The 23,309-nt window shown below is 42.9% G+C and overlaps 1 protein-coding gene across 7 annotated transcripts in view; it reads left to right on the forward strand.

Annotated features, from left to right (window-relative positions):
* The window catches only part of snama (something that sticks like glue), a 301,283-nt gene that overhangs the window by 19,612 nt on the left and 258,362 nt on the right, over positions 1-23,309 (forward strand). The window lies entirely within an intron of this gene.

Genomic DNA, 23,309 nt, shown 5'->3' on the forward strand with positions numbered 1-23,309 from the left:
ATATATACACAGACATATACATATATACACATGTACATATTTCACACTTGCTGCCCTCATTCATTCCCGTCGCCACATGAAATGACACCCCCGCACACACGTAAGGTAGTGCTAGGAAAAGACAACAAAGGCCACATACATTCACACTCAGTCTCTATCCATCATGTATAATGCACCGAAACCACAGCTCCCTTTCTATTTCCAGCACCACAAAACATTCTATGGTTTACCCCAGACACTTTGAATACCCTGGTTCAGTCCATTGACAGCACGTCGACCTCGGTACACCACATCGTTCCAATTCACTCTATTCCTTGCATGCCTTTCCCTTCACCCTCCTGCATGTTCTGGCCCCGATCACTTAAAATCTTTTTCACCCCATCTTTCCACTCCCCGTTTGGTCTCCTTTTTCTCCTTGTTCCCCCACCTCAGACACATATATCCTCTTTGTCAATCTTTCCTCACTCATTCTCTCTATGTGACCAAACCATTTTAAAACACCCTCTGCTGCTTTCTCAACCACATTTTTTATTACCACACATCTCTCTTACCCTTACGTTACTTACTCGATCAAACCACCTCACACCACACTTTGTCCTCAAACTTCTCATTTCCAGCACATCCATCCTCCTGCACACAACTCTATCCATACCCACGCCTCGCAACCACACAACATTGTTGGAACCACTATTCCTTCAAACATACCCATTTTTGCTTTCCGAGATAATGTTCTCGACTTCCACACATTCTTCAAGGCTCCCAGAATTTTCGCCCCTTCCCCACCCTATGATCCACTTCCGCTTCCATGGTTCCATCCGCTGCCAAATCCACTCCCAGATACTAAAACACTTCACTTCCTCCAGTTTTTCTCCATTCAAACTCACCTCCCAATTGACTTGACCCTCAACCCTACTGTACCTAATAACCTTGCTCTTATTCACATTTACTGTTAACTTTCTTCTTTCACACACTTTACCAAACTCAGTCACCACTTCTGCAGTTTCTCACATGAATCAGCCACCAGCGCTGTATCATCAGCGAACAACAACTGACTCACTTCCCAAGCTCTCTCATCCCCAACAGACTTCATACTTGCCCCTCTTTCCAAAACTCTTGCATTCACCTCCTAACAACCCCATCCATAAACAAATTAAACAACCATGGAGACATCACACACCCCTGTCGCAAACCTACATTCACTGAGAACCATCACTTTCCTCTCTTCCTACACTACACATGCCTTACATCCTCGATAAAAACTTTTCACTGCTTCTAACAACTTGCCTCCCACACCATATATTCTTAATACCTTCCACAGAGCATCTCTATCAACTCTATCATATGCCTTCTCCATATCCATAAATGCTACATACAAATCCATTTGCTTTTCTAAGTATTTCTCACATACATTCTTCAAAGCAAACACCTGATCCATACATCCTCTACCACTTCTGAAACCACACTGCTCTTCCCCAATCTGATGCTCTGTACATGCCTTCACCTCTCAGAAAAGAAGAGTGAATGTTGGGGTGAAGAGGGTGGTGAGAGTAAGTGAGCTTGGGAAGGAGACTTGTGTGAGGAAGTACCCATACAAATCTTCACCTTAGCCTCCACAAGATAATGATCAGACATCCCTCCAGTTGCACCTCTCAGCACATTAACATCCAAAAGTCTCTCTTTCGCGTGCCTGTCAATTAACACGTAATCCAATAACGCTCTCATGGCCATCTCTCCTACTTACATAAGTATACTTATGTATATCTCGCTTTTTAAACCAGGTATTCCCAATCATCAGTCCTTTTTCAGCACATAAATCTACAAGCTCTTCACCATTTCCATTTACAACACTGAACCCCCTAAAAAGAAAAAAACCCATGTATACCAATTATTCCCTCAACTGCTGCATTACTCACCTTTGCATTCAAATCACCCATCACTATAACCAGGTCCTCGTGCATCAAAACCACTAACACACTCATTCAGCTGCTCCCAAAACACTTGCCTCTCATGATCTTTCCTCTCATGCCCAGGTGCATATGCACCATATCACCCAACTCTCTCCATCAACTTTCCAGTTTTCCCAGTGAATAATCGAGCATTACTTTCTTACATTCTATCACATACTCCCACAACTCCTGTTTCAGGAGTATTGCTACTCCTTCCCTTGCTCTTGTCTTCTCACTAACCCCTGACTTTACTCCTAAGACATTCCCAAACCACTCTTCCCCTTTACCCTTGAGCTTCGTTTCACTCAGAACCAAAACATCCAGGTTCCTTTCCTCAAACATACTACCTATCTCTCCTTTTTTCACATCTTGGTTACATCCAACATCCACACACATTTAGGCACCCCAATCTGAGCCTTCAAGGAGGATGAGCACTCCCCGCGTGACTCCTTCTTCTGTTTCCCATTTTAGAAAGTTGGGAAACAGAAGAAGGAGTCACGCGGGGAGTGCTCATCCTCCTCGAAGGCTCAGATTGGGGTGCCTAAATGTGTGTGGATGTAACCAAGATGTGAAAAAAGGAGAGATAGGTAGTATGTTTGAGGAAAGGAAATGGATTTGTATGTAGCATTTATGGATCTGGAGAAGGCATATGACAGAGTTGATAGCGATGCTTTGTGGAAGGTATTAAGAATGTATGGTGCGGGAGGCAAGTTGTTAGAAGCAGTGAAAAGTTTTTATCGAGGATGTAAGGCATGTGTATGTGTAAGAAGAGAGGAAAGTGATTGGTTCTCAGTGAATGTACGTTTGTGGCAGGGGTGTGTGATGGTCTCCATGGTTGTTAATTTGTTTATGGATGAGATTGTTAGGGAGGTGAATGCAAGAGTTTTGGAAAGAGGGGCAAGTATGCAGTCAGTTGTGGATAAGAGAGCTTGGAAGTGGGTCAGTTGTTGTTCACTGATGATACAGCGCTGGTGGCTGATTTGTGTGAGAAACTGCTGAAGCTGGTGACGGAGGTTTGGTAAAGTGTGTGAAAGAAGAAAGCTGAGAGTAAATGTGAATAAGAGCAAGGTTATTAGGTACAGTAGGGTTGAGGGACAAGTCAATTGGGAGGTAAGTTTGAATGGAGAAAAACTGGAGGAAGTCAAGTGTTTTAGATATCTGGGAATGGATTTGGCAGCGGATGGAACCATGGAAGCGGAAGTGAATCATAGGGTGGGGGAGGGGGCGAAAGTTATGGGAGCCTTGAAGAATGTGTGGAAGTCGAGAACATTATCTCTTAAAGCAAAAATGGTATGTTCGAAGGAATAGAGGTTCCAACAATATTATATGGTTGTGAGGCGTGGGCTATGGATAGAGTTGAGGACAATATGTGGCGTGAGATGGTTTGATCAAGTAAGTAATGTAAGGGTAAGAGAGATGTGTGGTTATAAAAAGAGTGTGGTTGAGAGAGCAGAAGAGGGTGTTTTGAAATGGTTTGGTCACACATAGAGAATGAGTGAGGAAAGATTGATCAAGAGGATATATGTGTTAGAGGTGGAGGGAACATGGAGAAGTGGGAGAGCAAATGAAGATTTTGAGTGATCGAGGCCTGAACATGCAGGAGGTGAAAGGCGTGCAAAGAATAGAGTGAATTGGAAGCATGTGGTATACCGGGGTCGAGGTGCTGTCAATGGATTGAACCAGGGCATGTGAAGCGTCTTGGGTAAACCATGGAAAGTTCTGTGGGGCCTGGATGTGGAAAGGGAGCTGTGGTTTTGGTGCATTATACATGATAGCTAGAGACTGAATGTGAACGAATGTGGCCTTTGTTGTCTTTTCTAGCGCTTCCTCGCATGCATGCGGGGGGAGGCGGTTGTTATTTCATGTGTGGCAGGGTGGCAATGGAATGAATAAAGGCAGACAGTATAAATTATGTACATGTGTATATATGTATATGTATGTGTGTGTATATATATGTATACATTGAGATGTATAGGTATGTATATTTGCGAGTGAGGACGTGTATGTATATACATGTGTATGTGGGTGGGGTTGGACCATTTCTTTCGTCTGTTTCCTTGCGCTACCTCACTAACGCGGGAGACAGCGACAGCAAAATAAATAGATATATATACATATATATACACAGACATATACATATATACACATGTACATATTTCACACTTGCTGCCCTCATTCATTCCCGTCGCCACATGAAATGACACCCCCGCACACACGTAAGGTAGTGCTAGGAAAAGACAACAAAGGCCACATACATTCACACTCAGTCTCTATCCATCATGTATAATGCACCGAAACCACAGCTCCCTTTCTATTTCCAGCACCACAAAACATTCTATGGTTTACCCCAGACACTTTGAATACCCTGGTTCAGTCCATTGACAGCACGTCGACCTCGGTACACCACATCGTTCCAATTCACTCTATTCCTTGCATGCCTTTCCCTTCACCCTCCTGCATGTTCTGGCCCCGATCACACAAAATCTTTTTCACTCCATCTTTCCACCTCCCGTTTGGTCTCCTTTTTCTCCTTGTTCCCCCACCTCAGACACATATATCCTCTTGTCAATCTTTCCTCACTCATTCTCTCTATGTGACCAAACCATTTTAAAACACCCTCTGCTGCTTTCTCAACCACATTTTTTATTACCACACATCTCTCCTACAATTTCAGTACTTACTCAATCAAAGCACCTCACACCACATATTTTCCTCAACCATCTCATTTCCAACTTATCCACCCTCCTCCACACAACTCTATCTATAGCCCATGCCTCGCAACCATATAACATTGTTGGAACCCCTATTCCTTCAAACATACCTATTTTTGCTATTTGAGATAATTTTCTTGCCTTCCACACATTTTTCAATGCTCCCAGAACCTTCGCCCCCTCCCCCACCCTGTGACTCACTTCTGCTTCCATGGTTCCATCTGCTGCCAAATCCACTCCCAGATATCTAAAACACTTCACTTCCTCCAGTTTTTCTCCATTCAAACTTACCTCCCAATTGACTTGTCCCTCAACTCTACTGTACCTAATAACCTTTCTCTAATTTACATTTACTCTCAGCTTTCTTCTTTTTCACCTGAATCAGCCATCAGCACTGTATCATCAGCGAACAACAACTGACACACTTCCCAAGATATCTCATCTACAACAGACTGCATACTTGCCCCTCTTTCCAAAACTCTTGCATTCACCTCCCTAACAACCCCATCCATGAACAAATTAAACAACCATGGAGACATCACACACCCCTGTCGCAAACCTACATTCACTGAGAACCAATCACTTTCCTCTCTTCCTACTCGCACACATGCCTTACATCCTTGATAAACTCTTTTCACTGCTTCTAGCAACTTGCCTCCCACACCAGAGCATTTCTATCAACTCTATCATATGCCTTCTCCAGCTCCATAAATGCTACATACAAATCCATTTGCTTTTCTAAGTATTTTTCACAAACATTCTTCAAAGCAAACACCTAATCCACACACCCTCTACCACTTCAGAAACCACACTGCTCTTCCCCCTATCTGATGCTCTGTACATGCCTTCACCCTCTCAATCAATACCCTCCCACATAATTTCCCAGTATACTCAACAAACTTATGCCACTTGTTATTTGAGCAATCACCTTTATCCCCTTTGCCTTTGTACAGTGGCACTATGCATGCATTCCGCCAATCCTCCGGTACCTCACCATGAGTCATACACACATTAAATATCCTTACCAACCAGTCAGCAACACAGTCAACCCCTTTTTTGATAAATGCCACTGCAATACCATTCAAACCCGCTGCCTTGTCAGCTTTCATCTTCCGCAAAGCTTTTACTACCTCTTCTCTGTTTACCAAATCATTCTCCCTTACCCTCTCACTTTGCACACCACCTCGACCAAAACACGCTATATCTGCCACTATTATATAACACATTCAGTAAACCTTCAAAATACTCACTCCATCTCCTCACATCACCACTACTTGTTATCACCTCCCCATTAACCCCCTTCACCAATGTTCCCATTTGTTCTCTTGTCTTAGGCACTTTACTTACCTCCTTCCAAAACATCTCTTTATTCTCCCTGCCACACATGAAATGACAACCCCCTCCATCTGCATGCGTGCGAGGTAGTGCTAGGTAAAGATAACAGAGGCCACATTAGTTCACGCTCAGTCTCTAGCTGTCATGTATAATGTACCGAAACCACAGCTCCCTTTCCACATCCAGGCCCCACAAAACTTTCCATGGTTTACCCCAGACGCTTCACATGCTGTGGTTCAATCCATTGACAGCACGTCAATCCCGGTATACCACATCATTCCAGTTCACTATTCCTTGCGTGCCTTTCACCCTCCTGCATGTTCAGGCCCCGATCACACAAAATCTTTTTCACTCCATCCTTCCACCTCCAATTTGGTCTCCCACTTCTCGTTCCCTCCACCTCTGACACATATATTCCTCTTTGTCAATCTTTCCTCACTCATTCTCTCCATGTGACCAAACCATTTCAAAACTCCCTCTTCTGCTCTCTCAACCACACTCTTTTTATTACCACACATCTCTCCTACAATTTCAGTACTTACTCAATCAAAGCACCTCACACCACATATTGTCCTCACACATCTCATTTCAACACATTCACCCTCCTCCACACAACTCTATCTATAGCCCATGCCTCGCAACCATATAACATTGTTGGAACCACTATTCCTTCAAACATACCTATTTTTGCTATTTGAGATAATTTTCTTGCCTTCCACACATTTTTCAATGCTCCCAGAATGTTTGCTTCCTCCCCCACCTTGTGACTCATTCCGCTTCCATGGTTCCATCCGCTGCCAAATCCACTCCCAGATATCTAAAACACTTTACTTCCTCCAGTTTTTCTCCATTCAAACTTACCTCCCAATTGACTTGACCCTCAACCCTACTGTACCTAATAACCTTGCTCTTATTCACATTTACTCTCAGCTTTCTTCTGTCACACAGACTTTACCAAACTCAGTCACCAGCTTCTGCAGTTTCTCATATGAATCAGCCACCAGCGCTGTATCATCAGCGAACAACAACTGACTCACTTCCCAAGCTCTCTCATCCCCAACAGACTTCATACTTGCCCCTCTCTCCAAAACTCTTTCATTCACCTCCCTAACAACCCCATCCATAAACAAATTAAACAACCATGGAGACATCACACACCCCTGTCGCAAACCTACATTCACTGAGAACCAATCACTTCCTCTCTTCCTACACGTACACATGCCTTACATCCTCGATAAAAACTTTTCACTGCTTCTAACAACTTGCCTCCCACACCATATATTCTTAATACCTTCCACAGAGCATCTCTATCAACTCTATCATATGCCTTCTCCATATCCATAAATGCTACATACAAATCCATTTGCTTTTCTAAGTATTTCTCACATACATTCTTCAAAGCAAACACCTGATCCATACATCCTCTACCACTTCTGAAACCACACTGCTCTTCCCCAATCTGATGCTCTGTACATGCCTTCACCTCTCAGAAAAGAAGAGTGAATGTTGGGGTGAAGAGGGTGGTGAGAGTAAGTGAGCTTGGGAAGGAGACTTGTGTGAGGAAGTACCCATACAAATCTTCACCTTAGCCTCCACAAGATAATGATCAGACATCCCTCCAGTTGCACCTCTCAGCACATTAACATCCAAAAGTCTCTCTTTCGCGTGCCTGTCAATTAACACGTAATCCAATAACGCTCCTCTGGCCATCTCTCCTACTTACATAAGTATACTTATGTATATCTCGCTTTTTAAACCAGGTATTCCCAATCATCAGTCCTTTTTCAGCACATAAATCTACAAGCTCTTCACCATTTCCATTTACAACACTGAACACCCCATGTATACCAATTATTCCCTCAACTGCTGCATTACTCACCTTTGCATTCAAATCACCCATCACTATAACCAGGTCCTCGTGCATCAAAACCACTAACACACTCATTCAGCTGCTCCCAAAACACTTGCCTCTCATGATCTTTCCTCTCATGCCCAGGTGCATATGCACCAATAATCACCATCTCTCTCGGATCTCAACTTTCATTTTTACCCCATATTAATCGAGAATTTACTTTCTTACATTCTATCACATACTCCCACAACTCCTGTTTCAGGAGTATTGCTACTCCTTCCCTTGCTCTTGTCTTCTCACTAACCCCTGACTTTACTCCTAAGACATTCCCAAACCACTCTTCCCCTTTACCCTTGAGCTTCGTTTCACTCAGAACCAAAACATCCAGGTTCCTTTCCTCAAACATACTACCTATCTCTCCTTTTTTCACATCTTGGTTACATCCACACACATTTAGGCACCCCAATCTGAGCCTTCAAGGAGGATGAGCACTCCCCGCGTGACTCCTTCTTCTGTTTCCCATTTTAGAAAGTTGGGAAACAGAAGAAGGAGTCACGCGGGGAGTGCTCATCCTCCTCGAAGGCTCAGATTGGGGTGCCTAAATGTGTGTGGATGTAACCAAGATGTGAAAAAAGGAGAGATAGGTAGTATGTTTGAGGAAAGGAAATGGATTTGTATGTAGCATTTATGGATCTGGAGAAGGCATATGACAGAGTTGATAGCGATGCTTTGTGGAAGGTATTAAGAATGTATGGTGCGGGAGGCAAGTTGTTAGAAGCAGTGAAAAGTTTTTATCGAGGATGTAAGGCATGTGTATGTGTAAGAAGAGAGGAAAGTGATTGGTTCTCAGTGAATGTACGTTTGTGGCAGGGGTGTGTGATGGTCTCCATGGTTGTTAATTTGTTTATGGATGAGATTGTTAGGGAGGTGAATGCAAGAGTTTTGGAAAGAGGGGCAAGTATGCAGTCAGTTGTGGATAAGAGAGCTTGGAAGTGGGTCAGTTGTTGTTCACTGATGATACAGCGCTGGTGGCTGATTTGTGTGAGAAACTGCTGAAGCTGGTGAAGGAGTTTGGTAAAGTGTGTGAAAGAAGAAAGCTGAGAGTAAATGTGAATAAGAGCAAGGTTATTAGGTACAGTAGGGTTGAGGGACAAGTCAATTGGGAGGTAAGTTTGAATGGAGAAAAACTGGAGGAAGTCAAGTGTTTTAGATATCTGGGAATGGATTTGGCAGCGGATGGAACCATGGAAGCGGAAGTGAATCATAGGGTGGGGGAGGGGGCGAAAGTTATGGGAGCCTTGAAGAATGTGTGGAAGTCGAGAACATTATCTCTTAAAGCAAAAATGGGTATGTTCGAAGGAATATTGGTTCCAACAATATTATATGGTTGTGAGGCGTGGGCTATGGATAGAGTTGAGGACAATATGTGCGTGAGATGGTTTGATCAAGTAAGTAATGTAAGGGTAAGAGAGATGTGTGGTTATAAAAAGAGTGTGGTTGAGAGAGCAGAAGAGGGTGTTTTGAAATGGTTTGGTCACACATAGAGAATGAGTGAGGAAAGATTGATCAAGAGGATATATGTGTTAGAGGTGGAGGGAACATGGAGAAGTGGGAGAGCAAATGAAGATTTTGAGTGATCGAGGCTGAACAGCATGAGTGTGAAAGGCGTGCAAAGAATAGAGTGAATTGGAAGCATGTGGTATACCGGGGTCGAGGTGCTGTCAATGGATTGAACCAGGGCATGTGAAGCGTCTTGGGTAAACCATGGAAAGTTCTGTGGGGCCTGGATGTGGAAAGGGAGCTGTGGTTTTGGTGCATTATACATGATAGCTAGAGACTGAATGTGAACGAATGTGGCCTTTGTTGTCTTTTCTAGCGCTTCCTCGCATGCATGCGGGGGGAGGCGGTTGTTATTTCATGTGTGGCAGGGTGGCAATGGAATGAATAAAGGCAGACAGTATAAATTATGTACATGTGTATATATGTATATGTATGTGTGTGTATATATATGTATACATTGAGATGTATAGGTATGTATATTTGCGAGTGAGGACGTGTATGTATATACATGTGTATGTGGGTGGGGTTGGACCATTTCTTTCGTCTGTTTCCTTGCGCTACCTCACTAACGCGGGAGACAGCGACAGCAAAATAAATAGATATATATACATATATATACACAGACATATACATATATACACATGTACATATTTCACACTTGCTGCCCTCATTCATTCCCGTCGCCACATGAAATGACACCCCCGCACACACGTAAGGTAGTGCTAGGAAAAGACAACAAAGGCCACATACATTCACACTCAGTCTCTATCCATCATGTATAATGCACCGAAACCACAGCTCCCTTTCTATTTCCAGCACCACAAAACATTCTATGGTTTACCCCAGACACTTTGAATACCCTGGTTCAGTCCATTGACAGCACGTCGACCTCGGTACACCACATCGTTCCAATTCACTCTATTCCTTGCATGCCTTTCCCTTCACCCTCCTGCATGTTCTGGCCCCGATCACACAAAATCTTTTTCACTCCATCTTTCCACCTCCCGTTTGGTCTCCTTTTTCTCCTTGTTCCCCCACCTCAGACACATATATCCTCTTTGTCAATCTTTCCTCACTCATTCTCTCTATGTGACCAAACCATTTTAAAACACCCTCTGCTGCTTTCTCAACCACATTTTTTATTACCACACATCTCTCTTACCCTTTCATTAATTACTCAATCAAACCACCTCACACCACATATTTTCCTCAACCATCTCATTTCCAACTTATCCACCCTCCTCCACACAACTCTATCTATAGCCCATGCCTCGCAACCATATAACATTGTTGGAACCCCTATTCCTTCAAACATACCTATTTTTGCTATTTGAGATAATTTTCTTGCCTTCCACACATTTTTCAATGCTCCCAGAACCTTCGCCCCCTCCCCCACCCTGTGACTCACTTCTGCTTCCATGGTTCCATCTGCTGCCAAATCCACTCCCAGATATCTAAAACACTTCACTTCCTTCAGTTTTTCTCCATTCAAACTTACCTCCCAATTGACTTGTCCCTCAACTCTACTGTACCTAATAACCTTTCTCTAATTTACATTTACTCTCAGCTTTCTTCTTTTTCACCTGAATCAGCCATCAGCACTGTATCATCAGCGAACAACAACTGACACACTTCCCAAGATATCTCATCTACAACAGACTGCATACTTGCCCCTCTTTCCAAAACTCTTGCATTCACCTCCCTAACAACCCCATCCATAAACAAATTAAACAACCATGGAGACATCACGCACCCCTGCCGTAAACCAACATTCATTGAGAACCAATCACTTTCCTCTCTTCCTACTCGCACACATGCCTTACATCCTTGATAAACTCTTTTCACTGCTTCTAGCAACTTGCCTCCCACACCAGAGCATTTCTATCAACTCTATCATATGCCTTCTCCAGCTCCATAAATGCTACATACAAATCCATTTGCTTTTCTAAGTATTTTTCACAAACATTCTTCAAAGCAAACACCTGATCCATACATCCTCTACCACTTCTGAAACCACACTGCTCTTCCCCCTATCTGATGCTCTGTACATGCCTTCACCCTCTCAATCAATACCCTCCCACATAATTTCCCAGGTATACTCAACAAACTTATGCCACTTGTTATTTGAGCAATCACCTTTATCCCCTTTGCCTTTGTACAGTGGCACTATGCATGCATTCCGCCAATCCTCCGGTACCTCACCATGAGTCATACACACATTAAATATCCTTACCAACCAGTCAGCAACACAGTCAACCCCTTTTTTGATAAATGCCACTGCAATACCATTCAAACCCGCTGCCTTGTCAGCTTTCATCTTCCGCAAAGCTTTTACTACCTCTTCTCTGTTTACCAAATCATTCTCCCTTACCCTCTCACTTTGCACACCACCTCGACCAAAACACGCTATATCTGCCACTATTATATAACACATTCAGTAAACCTTCAAAATACTCACTCCATCTCCTCACATCACCACTACTTGTTATCACCTCCCCATTAACCCCCTTCACCAATGTTCCCATTTGTTCTCTTGTCTTAGGCACTTTACTTACCTCCTTCCAAAACATCTCTTTATTCTCCCTGCCACACATGAAATGACAACCCCCTCCATCTGCATGCGTGCGAGGTAGTGCTAGGTAAAGATAACAGAGGCCACATTAGTTCACGCTCAGTCTCTAGCTGTCATGTATAATGTACCGAAACCACAGCTCCCTTTCCACATCCAGGCCCCACAAAACTTTCCATGGTTTACCCCAGACGCTTCACATGCTGTGGTTCAATCCATTGACAGCACGTCAATCCCGGTATACCACATCATTCCAGTTCACTATTCCTTGCGTGCCTTTCACCCTCCTGCATGTTCAGGCCCCGATCACACAAAATCTTTTTCACTCCATCCTTCCACCTCCAATTTGGTCTCCCACTTCTCCTCGTTCCCTCCACCTCCGACACATATATCCTCTTGGTCAATCTTTCCTCACTCATTCTCTCCATGTGCCCAAACCATTTCAAAACACCCTCTTCTGCTCTCTCAACCACGCTCTTTTTATTTCCACACATCTCTCTTACCCTTACGTTACTTACTCGATCAAACCACCTCACACCACACTTTGTCCTCAAACTTCTCATTTCCAGCACATCCATCCTCCTGCACACAACTCTATCCATAGCCCACGCCTCGCAACCACACAACATTGTTGGAACCACTATTCCTTCAAACATACCCATTTTTGCTTTCCGAGATAATGTTCTCGACTTCCACACATTCTTCAAGGCTCCCAGGATTTTCGCCCCTTCCCCACCCTATGATTCACTTCCGCTTCCATGGTTCCATCTGCTGCCAGATCCACTCCCAGATATCTAAAACACTTTACTTCCTCCAGTTTTTCTCCATTCAAACTTACCTCCCAATTGACTTGACTCTCAACCCTACTGTACCTAATAACCTTGCTCTTATTCACATTTACTCTTAACTTTCTTCTTTCACACACTTTACCAAACTCAGTCACCAGCTTCTGCAGTTTCTCATATGAATCAGCCACCAGCGCTGTATCATCAGCGAACAACAACTGACTCCTTTCCCAAGCTCTCTCATCCCCAATAGACTTCATACTTGCCCCTCTTTCCAAAACTCTTGCATTCACCTCCCTAACAACCCCATCCATAAACAAATTAAACAACCATGGAGACATCACACACCCCTGCCGCAAACCTACATTCACTGAGAACCAATCACTTTCCTCTCTTCCTACACGTACACATGCCTTACATCCTCGATATAAACTTTTCACTGCTTCTAACAACTTGCCTCCCACACCATATATTCTTAATACCTTCCACAGAGCATCTCTATCAACTCTATCATATGCCTTCTCCAGATCCATAAATGCTACATACAAATCCATTTGCTATATATGTTTAAAAGAAAGAGGCAGGAGGTCAAGAGAAAGGTGCAAGAGGTGAAAAAGAGGGCAAATGAGAGTAGGTGTGAGAGAGTATCATTAAATTTTAGGGAGAATAGAAAGATGTTTTGGAAGGAGGTGAATAAAGTGTGTAAGACAAGGGAACAAATGGGAACTTCGGTGAAGGGGGCTAGTGAGGAGGTGATAACAAGTAGTGGTGATGTGAGAAGGAGATGGAGTGAGTATTTTGAAGGCTTGTTGAATGTGTTTGATGATGGAGTGGCATATATAGGGTGTTTTGGTCGAGGTGGTGTGCAAAGTGAGAGGGTTAGGGAAAATGATTTGGTAAACAGAGAAGAGGTAGTAAAAGCTTTGGTGAAAGATGAAAGCTGGCAAGGCACTGGGTTTGGATGGTATTATAGTAGAATTTATTAAAAAAGGGGGTGCCTGTATTGCTGACTGGTTGGTAAGGTTGTTTAATGTATGTATGTCTCATGGTGAGGTGCGTGAGGATTGGCGGAATGCTTGCATAGTTCCATTGTACAAAGGCAAAGGGGATAAAAGTGAGTACTCAAACTACTGAGATATAATTTTGTTGAGTATTCCTGTTAAATTATATGGGAGGGTATTGATTGAGAGGGTGAAGGCATGTACAGAGCATCAGATAGGGGAAGAGCAGTGTGGTTTCAGAAGTGGTAGAGGATGTGTGGATCAGGTGTTTGCTTTGAAGAATGTATTTGAGAAATGCTTAGAAAAGCAAATGTTTATTTTTTATTTTTTTTTTTTTGCTGCTGTCTCCCGCGTTTGTGAGGTAGCGCAAGGAAACAGATGAAAGAAATGGCCCAACCCACCCCCATACTCATGTATATACATATGTCCACACACGCAAATATACATACCTACACAGCTTTCCATGGTTTACCCCAGACGCTTCACATGCCTTGATTCAATCCACTGACAGCACGTCAACCCCGGTATACCACATCGCTCCAATTTACTCTATTCCTTGCCCTCCTTTCACCCTCCTGCATGTTCAGGCCCCGATCACACAAAATCTTTTTCACTCCATCTTTCCACCTCCAATTTGGTCTCCCTCTTCTCCTCGTTCCCTCCACCTCCGACACATATATTCTCTTGGTCAATCTTTCCTCACTCATTCTCTCCATGTGCCCGAACCATTTCAAAACACCCTCTTCTGCTCTCTCAACCACGCTCTTTTTATTTCCACACATCTCTCTTACCCTTACGTTACTTACTTGATCAAACCACCTCACACCACACATTGTCCTCAAACATCTCATTTCCAGCACATCCACCCTCCTGCGCACAACTCTATCCATAGCCCACGTCTCGCAACCATACAACATTGTTGGAACCACTATTCCTTCAAACATACCCATTTTTGCTTTCTGAGATAATGTTCTCGACTTCCACACATTCTTCAAGGCTCCCAGAATTTTCGCCCCTTCCCCCACCCTATGATCCACTTCCGCTTCCATGGTTCCATCCACTGCCAGATCCACTCCCAGATATCTAAAACACTTCACTTCCTCCAGTTTTTCTCCATTCAAACTCACCTCCCAATTGACTTGACCCTCAACCCTACTGTACCTAATAACCTTGCTCTTATTCACATTTACTCTTAACTTTCTTCTTTCACACACTTTACCAAACTCAGTCACCAGCTTCTGCAGTTTCTCACATGAATCAGCCACCAGCGCTGTATCATCAGCGAACAACAACTGACTCACTTCCCAAGCTCTCTCATCCCCAACAGACTTCATACTTGCCCCTCTTTCCAAAACTCTTGCATTCACCTCCCTAACAACCCCATCCATAAACAAATTAAACAACCATGGAGACATCACACACCCCTGTCGCAAACCTACATTCACTGAGAACCAATCACTTTCCTCTCTTCCTACACGTACACATGCCTTACATCCTCGATAAAAACTTTTCACTGCTTCTAACAACTTGCCTCCCACACCATATATTCTTAATACCTTCCACAGAGCATCTCTATCAACTCTATCATATGCCTTCTCCATATCCATAAATGCTACATACAAATCCATTTACTTTTCTAAGTATTTCTCACATACATTCTTCAAAGCAAACACCTGATCCACACATCCTCTACCACCTCTGAAACCACACTGCTCTTCCCCAATCTGATGCTCTGTACATGCCTTCACCCTCTCAGAAAAGAAGAGTGAATGTTGGGGTGAAGAGGGTGGTGAGAGTAAGTGAGCTTGGGAAGGAGACTTGTGTGAGGAAGTACCCATACAAATCTTCACCTTAGCCTCCACAAGATAATGATCAGACATCCCTCCAGTTGCACCTCTCAGCACATTAACATCCAAAAGTCTCTCTTTCGCGTGCCTGTCAATTAACACGTAATCCAATAACGCTCTCTGGCCATCTCTCCTACTTACATAAGTATACTTATGTATATCTCGCTTTTTAAACCAGGTATTCCCAATCATCAGTCCTTTTTCAGCACATAAATCTACAAGCTCTTCACCATTTCCATTTACAACACTGAACACCCCATGTATACCAATTATTCCCTCAACTGCTGCATTACTCACCTTTGCATTCAAATCACCCATCACTATAACCAGGTCTCGTGCATCAAAACCACTAACACACTCATTCAGCTGCTCCCAAAACACTTGCCTCTCATGATCTTTCCTCTCATGCCCAGGTGCATATGCACCAATAATCACCCATCTCTCTCCATCAACTTTCAGTTTTACCCATATTAATCGAGAATTTACTTTCTTACATTCTATCACATACTCCCACAACTCCTGTTTCAGGAGTATTGCTACTCCTTCCCTTGCTCTTGTCTTCTCACTAACCCCTGACTTTACTCCTAAGACATTCCCAAACCACTCTTCCCCTTTACCCTTGAGCTTCGTTTCACTCAGAACCAAAACATCCAGGTTCCTTTCCTCAAACATACTACCTATCTCTCCTTTTTTCACATCTTGGTTACATCCACACACATTTAGGCACCCCAATCTGAGCCTTCAAGGAGGATGAGCACTCCCCGCGTGACTCCTTCTTCTGTTTCCCATTTTAGAAAGTTGGGAAACAGAAGAAGGAGTCACGCGGGGAGTGCTCATCCTCCTCGAAGGCTCAGATTGGGGTGCCTAAATGTGTGTGGATGTAACCAAGATGTGAAAAAAGGAGAGATAGGTAGTATGTTTGAGGAAAGGAAATGGATTTGTATGTAGCATTTATGGATCTGGAGAAGGCATATGACAGAGTTGATAGCGATGCTTTGTGGAAGGTATTAAGAATGTATGGTGCGGGAGGCAAGTTGTTAGAAGCAGTGAAAAGTTTTTATCGAGGATGTAAGGCATGTGTATGTGTAAGAAGAGAGGAAAGTGATTGGTTCTCAGTGAATGTACGTTTGTGGCAGGGGTGTGTGATGGTCTCCATGGTTGTTAATTTGTTTATGGATGAGATTGTTAGGGAGGTGAATGCAAGAGTTTTGGAAAGAGGGGCAAGTATGCAGTCAGTTGTGGATAAGAGAGCTTGGGAAGTGGGTCAGTTGTTGTTCACTGATGATACAGCGCTGGTGGCTGATTTGTGTGAGAAACTGCTGAAGCTGGTGACGGAGTTTGGTAAAGTGTGTGAAAGAAGAAAGCTGAGAGTAAATGTGAATAAGAGCAAGGTTATTAGGTACAGTAGGGTTGAGGGACAAGTCAATTGGGAGGTAAGTTTGAATGGAGAAAAACTGGAGGAAGTCAAGTGTTTTAGATATCTGGGAATGGATTTGGCAGCGGATGGAACCATGGAAGCGGAAGTGAATCATAGGGTGGGGGAGGGGGCGAAAGTTATGGGAGCCTTGAAGAATGTGTGGAAGTCGAGAACATTATCTCTTAAAGCAAAAATGGGTATGTTCGAAGGAATAGTGGTTCCAACAATATTATATGGTTGTGAGGCGTGGGCTATGGATAGAGTTGAGGACAATATGTGGCGTGAGATGGTTTGATCAAGTAAGTAATGTAAGGGTAAGAGAGATGTGTGGTTATAAAAAGAGTGTGGTTGAGAGAGCAGAAGAGGGTGTTTTGAAATGGTTTGGTCACACATAGAGAATGAGTGAGGAAAGATTGATCAAGAGGATATATGTGTTAGAGGTGGAGGGAACATGGAGAAGTGGGAGAGCAAATGAAGATTTTGAGTGATCGAGGCCTGAACATGCAGGAGGGTGAAAGGCGTGCAAAGAATAGAGTGAATTGGAAGCATGTGGTATACCGGGGTCGAGGTGCTGTCAATGGATTGAACCAGGGCATGTGAAGCGTCTTGGGTAAACCATGGAAAGTTCTGTGGGGCCTGGATGTGGAAAGGGAGCTGTGGTTTTGGTGCATTATTACATGATAGCTAGAGACTGAATGTGAACGAATGTGGCCTTTGTTGTCTTTTCCTAGCGCTTCCTCGCATGCATGCGGGGGGAGGCGGTTGTTATTTCATGTGTGGCAGGGTGGCAATGGGAATGAATAAAGGCAGACAGTATAAATTATGTACATGTGTATATATGTATATGTATGTGTGTGTATATATATGTATACATTGAGATGTATAGGTATGTATATTTGCGAGTGAGGACGTGTATGTATATACATGTGTATGTGGGTGGGTTGGACCATTTCTTTCGTCTGTTTCCTTGCGCTACCTCACTAACGCGGGAGACAGCGACAGCAAAATAAATAGATATATATACATATATATACACAGACATATACATATATACACATGTACATATTTCACACTTGCTGCCCTCATTCATTCCCGTCGCCACATGAAATGACACCCCCGCACACACGTAAGGTAGTGCTAGGAAAAGACAACAAAGGCCACATACATTCACACTCAGTCTCTATCCATCATGTATAATGCACCGAAACCACAGCTCCCTTTCTATTTCCAGGCACCACAAAACATTCTATGGTTTACCCCAGACACTTTGAATACCCTGGTTCAGTCCATTGACAGCACGTCGACCTCGGTACACCACATCGTTCCAATTCACTCTATTCCTTGCATGCCTTTCCCTTCACCCTCCTGCATGTTCTGGCCCCGATCACTTAAAATCTTTTTCACCCCATCTTTCCACCTCCCGTTTGGTCTCCTTTTTCTCCTTGTTCCCCCCACCTCAGACACATATATCCTCTTTGTCAATCTTTCCTCACTCATTCTCTCTATGTGACCAAACCATTTTAAAACACCCTCTGCTGCTTTCTCAACCACATTTTTTATTACCACACATCTCTCTTACCCTTTCATTAATTACTCAATCAAACCACCTCACACCACATATTTTCCTCAACCATCTCATTTCCAACTTATCCACCCTCCTCCACACAACTCTATCTATAGCCCATGCCTCGCAACCATATAACATTGTTGGAACCCCTATTCCTTCAAACATACCCATTTTTGCTTTCCGAGATAATGTTCTTGCCTTCCACAAATTTTTCAATGCTCCCAGAACCTTCGCCCCCTCCCCCACCCTGTGACTCACTTCTGCTTCCATGGTTCCATCTGCTGCCAAATCCACTCCCAGATATCTAAAACACTTCACTTCCTTCAGTTTTTCTCCATTCAAACTTACCTCCCAATTGACTTGTCCCTCAACTCTACTGTACCTAATAACCTTTCTCTAATTTACATTTACTCTCAGCTTTCTTCTTTTTCACCTGAATCAGCCATCAGCACTGTATCATCAGCGAACAACAACTGACACACTTCCCAAGATATCTCATCTACAACAGACTGCATACTTGCCCCTTTCTCCAAAACTCATGCATTCTCTCCCTAACAACCCCATCCATGAACAAATTAAACAACCATGGAGACATCACACACCCCTGATGCAAACTGACATTCTATGAGAACCAATCGCTTTCCTCTCTTCCTACTCGCACACATGCCTTACATCCTTGATAAACTCTTTTCACTGCTTCTAGCAACTTGCCTCCCACACCAGAGCATTTCTATCAACTCTATCATATGCCTTCTCCAGCTCCATAAATGCTACACACAAATCCATTTGCTTTTCTAAGTATTTTTCACAAACATTCTTCAAAGCAAACACCTAATCCACACACCCTCTACCACTTCAGAAACCACACTGCTCTTCCCCCTATCTGATGCTCTGTACATGCCTTCACCCTCTCAATCAATACCCTCCCACATAATTTCCCAGGTATACTCAACAAACTTATGCCACTTGTTATTTGAGCAATCACCTTTATCCCCTTTGCCTTTGTACAGTGGCACTATGCATGCATTCCGCCAATCCTCCGGCACCTCACCATGAGTCATACACACATTAAATATCCTTACCAACCAGTCAGCAACACAGTCAACCCCTTTTTTGATAAATTCCACTGCAATACCATTCAAACCCGCTGCCTTGTCAGCTTTCATCTTCCGCAAAGCTTTTACTACCTCTTCTCTGTTTACCAAATCATTCTCCCTTACCCTCTCACTTTGCACACCACCTCGACCAAAACACGCTATATCTGCCACTATTATATAACACATTCAGTAAACCTTCAAAATACTCACTCCATCTCCTCACATCACCACTACTTGTTATCACCTCCCCATTAACCCCCTTCACCAATGTTCCCATTTGTTCTCTTGTCTTAGGCACTTTACTTACCTCCTTCCAAAACATCTCTTTATTCTCCCTGCCACACATGAAATGACAACCCCCTCCATCTGCATGCGTGCGAGGTAGTGCTAGGTAAAGATAACAGAGGCCACATTAGTTCACGCTCAGTCTCTAGCTGTCATGTATAATGTACCGAAACCACAGCTCCCTTTCCACATCCAGGCCCCACAAAACTTTCCATGGTTTACCCCAGACGCTTCACATGCTGTGGTTCAATCCATTGACAGCACGTCAATCCCGGTATACCACATCATTCCAGTTCACTATTCCTTGCGTGCCTTTCACCCTCCTGCATGTTCAGGCCCCAATCACTCAAAATCTTTTTCACTCCATCCTTCCACCTCCAATTTGGTCTCCCACTTCTCGTTCCCTCCACCTCTGACACATATATCCTCTTTGTCAATCTTTCCTCACTCATTCTCTCCATGTGACCAAACCATTTCAAAACTCCCTCTTCTGCTCTCTCAACCACACTCTTTTTATTACCACACATCTCTCCTACAATTTCAGTACTTACTCAATCAAAGCACCTCACACCACATATTGTCCTCACACATCTCATTTCCAACACATTCACCCTCCTCCACACAACTCTATCTATAGCCCATGCCTCACAACCATATAACTCTGTTGGAACCACTATTCCTTCAAACATACCTATTTTTGCTATTTGAGATAATTTTCTTGCCGTCCACACATTTTTCAATGCTCCCAGAATGTTTGCTTCCTCCCCCACCTTGTGACTCATTTCCGCTTCCATGGTTCCATCCGCTGCCAAATCCACTCCCAGATATCTAAAACACTTTACTTCCTCCAGTTTTTCTCCAGTCGAACTTACTTCCCAACTGACTTGTCCCTCCACCCATCTGTACCAAATAACTTTGCTCTTATTCACATTTACTCTCAGCTTTCTTCTGTCACACAGACTTTACCAAACTCAGTCACCAGCTTCTGCAGTTTCTCACCCGAATCAGCCACCAGCACTTAATCATCGGCGAACAACAACTGACTCACTTCCCAAGCCCTCTCATCCACAACAGACTGCATACTTGCCCCTCTCTCCAAAACTCTTTCATTCACCTCCCTAACAACCCCATCCATAAACAAATTAAACAACCATGGAGACATCACGCACCCCTGCCGTAAACCAACATTCATTGAGAACCAATCACTTTCCTCTCTTCCTACACATGCCTTACATCCTCGATAAAAACTTCTTTGCTTCTAGCAACTTGCCTCCCAAACCATATACTCGTAATACCTTCCACAGAGCATCTCTATCAACTCTATCATATGCCTTCTCCAGATCCATCAATGCTACATAAAAATCCATTTGTCTTTCTAAGTATTTCTCACATACATTCTTCAAAGCAAACACCTGATCCACTTATCCTCTACCACTTCTGAAACCACACTTCTCTTACCCAATCTGATGCTCTGTACATGCCTTCACCCTCTCAATCAATACCCTCCCATATAATTTCTCAGGAATACTCAACAAACTTATACCTCTGTAATTTGAGCACGCACTTTTATCCCCTTTGCCTTTGTATAATGGCACTATGCATGCATTCCGCCAGTCCTCAGGCACTTCACCTTGAGCCATACATACATTGAATATCCTCACCAACCAGTCATCAACACAGTCACCCTCTTTTTTAATAAATTCTACTGCAGTACCATCCAAACCCGCCACCTTGCCGGCTTTCTTCTGCAAAGCTTTCAATACCTCTTCTCTGTTTACCGAATCATTCTCCCTTACGCTATCACTTCGCACACCACCTCGACCAAAACACCCTATATATGCCACTCTTATCATCAAACACATTCAACAAACCTTCAAAATGCTCACTCCATGTCCTTCTCACATCACCACTACTTATGTGCCCATCACTACTATTTATGTGCCCATACACACATATACATGCTTATGCGTATGCATATCAACACCTGCATGTGTATATATACACATGTACAGACATACACCTGTATACACATGTGCATATTCATACTTGCTTACCATCATCCACTTCTGTCACCAACCCTCCCCACATGAAACAGCATTGCTACCCCCTACTTCAGTGAGATAGTGTCAGGAAACCAGATAAAAAAAAAAGGCCAGATTCGTTCACACTCAGTCTCTATCTGTCATATATAATGCACCAAAACCACAGCTCCCTTTCCACATCCAGGCCCCACAGACCTTTCCATGGTTTACCCCAGACATTTCACATATGGGTATATAATGTGTGTGTATTTTCATTTACAGTATTACACAATCATTTTAAAAGTTTATCTGTGTACAAAGATTTGTTATGTGCATTTGACTACAACTCTTGCTACTCATGAAATGCTGTATCATTGTAGATGTAAATAGCCATATATTTTCAATTCCATTGACCACAAGCATCACATATATGAAATATTTTTTAACTGAGAGGATCCTTTCAGTTTCGTTATTACTGTATAACTTTGCCTCAGATACTAAATGAGTACACTACTGAAAAAAATCATGCTATTGGTTCTAATATGCTTCACATTAGAGCACTGCATCCTTACAAATATCAGAAGTACTCTGTTCACTTGTATGTGAAGGATCTACCAATGCATCATTTACTTAAAACTATTTTGCAAGAGGTCATAGTGTTGCGCGTGATATTGTATATGCAAAAAAAAATAGGCAAATGAAACATAAGTTATCAAGTGCACTTTTGAGTAATAATCACATCGTCAGGGGAGATACAACAATGAGAGAAGACGCAGAACAGTCATTTGATATACAAGGAGGAGACATAACTAAGATGCCTTTGGTAAACAAACCTTATTGGATAGTGGTGTTCGGGTTTGTTTATTTGGGGCTGGCAACATGCCTTTCATAAGATTTTTATTATGTGGACAAGAAAGGGAATGGTTTACAAATTTTTCCTGCAGTAAAGCTGTCCACTGTATATAGGTCTTCACTCCTATTAATGTTATAATTTTTTTGTGTATTCAATGAAAGAAATTCAGTGATATTTCTCGTGGTAAAGAAATTACAGTTAACAGCTGAATTAGTTATTACTCCAGTCAGTACAATGGTCATAATTTTTAACATGATTAAACAAAGCATTTAATTCTTGTCCTGTTTTATACTATATTTATGTTGCTTAAGTGTAACATAACAATTATCATGTTTCATTTTCTTGTGTTTTTTGCATTTAAGATCACAAGAAAAATGCTGTTCCCCAGTTCTCTTATAAGCAATTAAGATTGAATAGGGCAAGAAATGTGCTGGCATAAAGCAACATACTACTTTTAGATGGA

Source organism: Panulirus ornatus, chromosome 9, assembly GCF_036320965.1.
Source record: "Panulirus ornatus isolate Po-2019 chromosome 9, ASM3632096v1, whole genome shotgun sequence".
Lineage (NCBI taxonomy): Eukaryota > Metazoa > Arthropoda > Malacostraca > Decapoda > Palinuridae > Panulirus > Panulirus ornatus.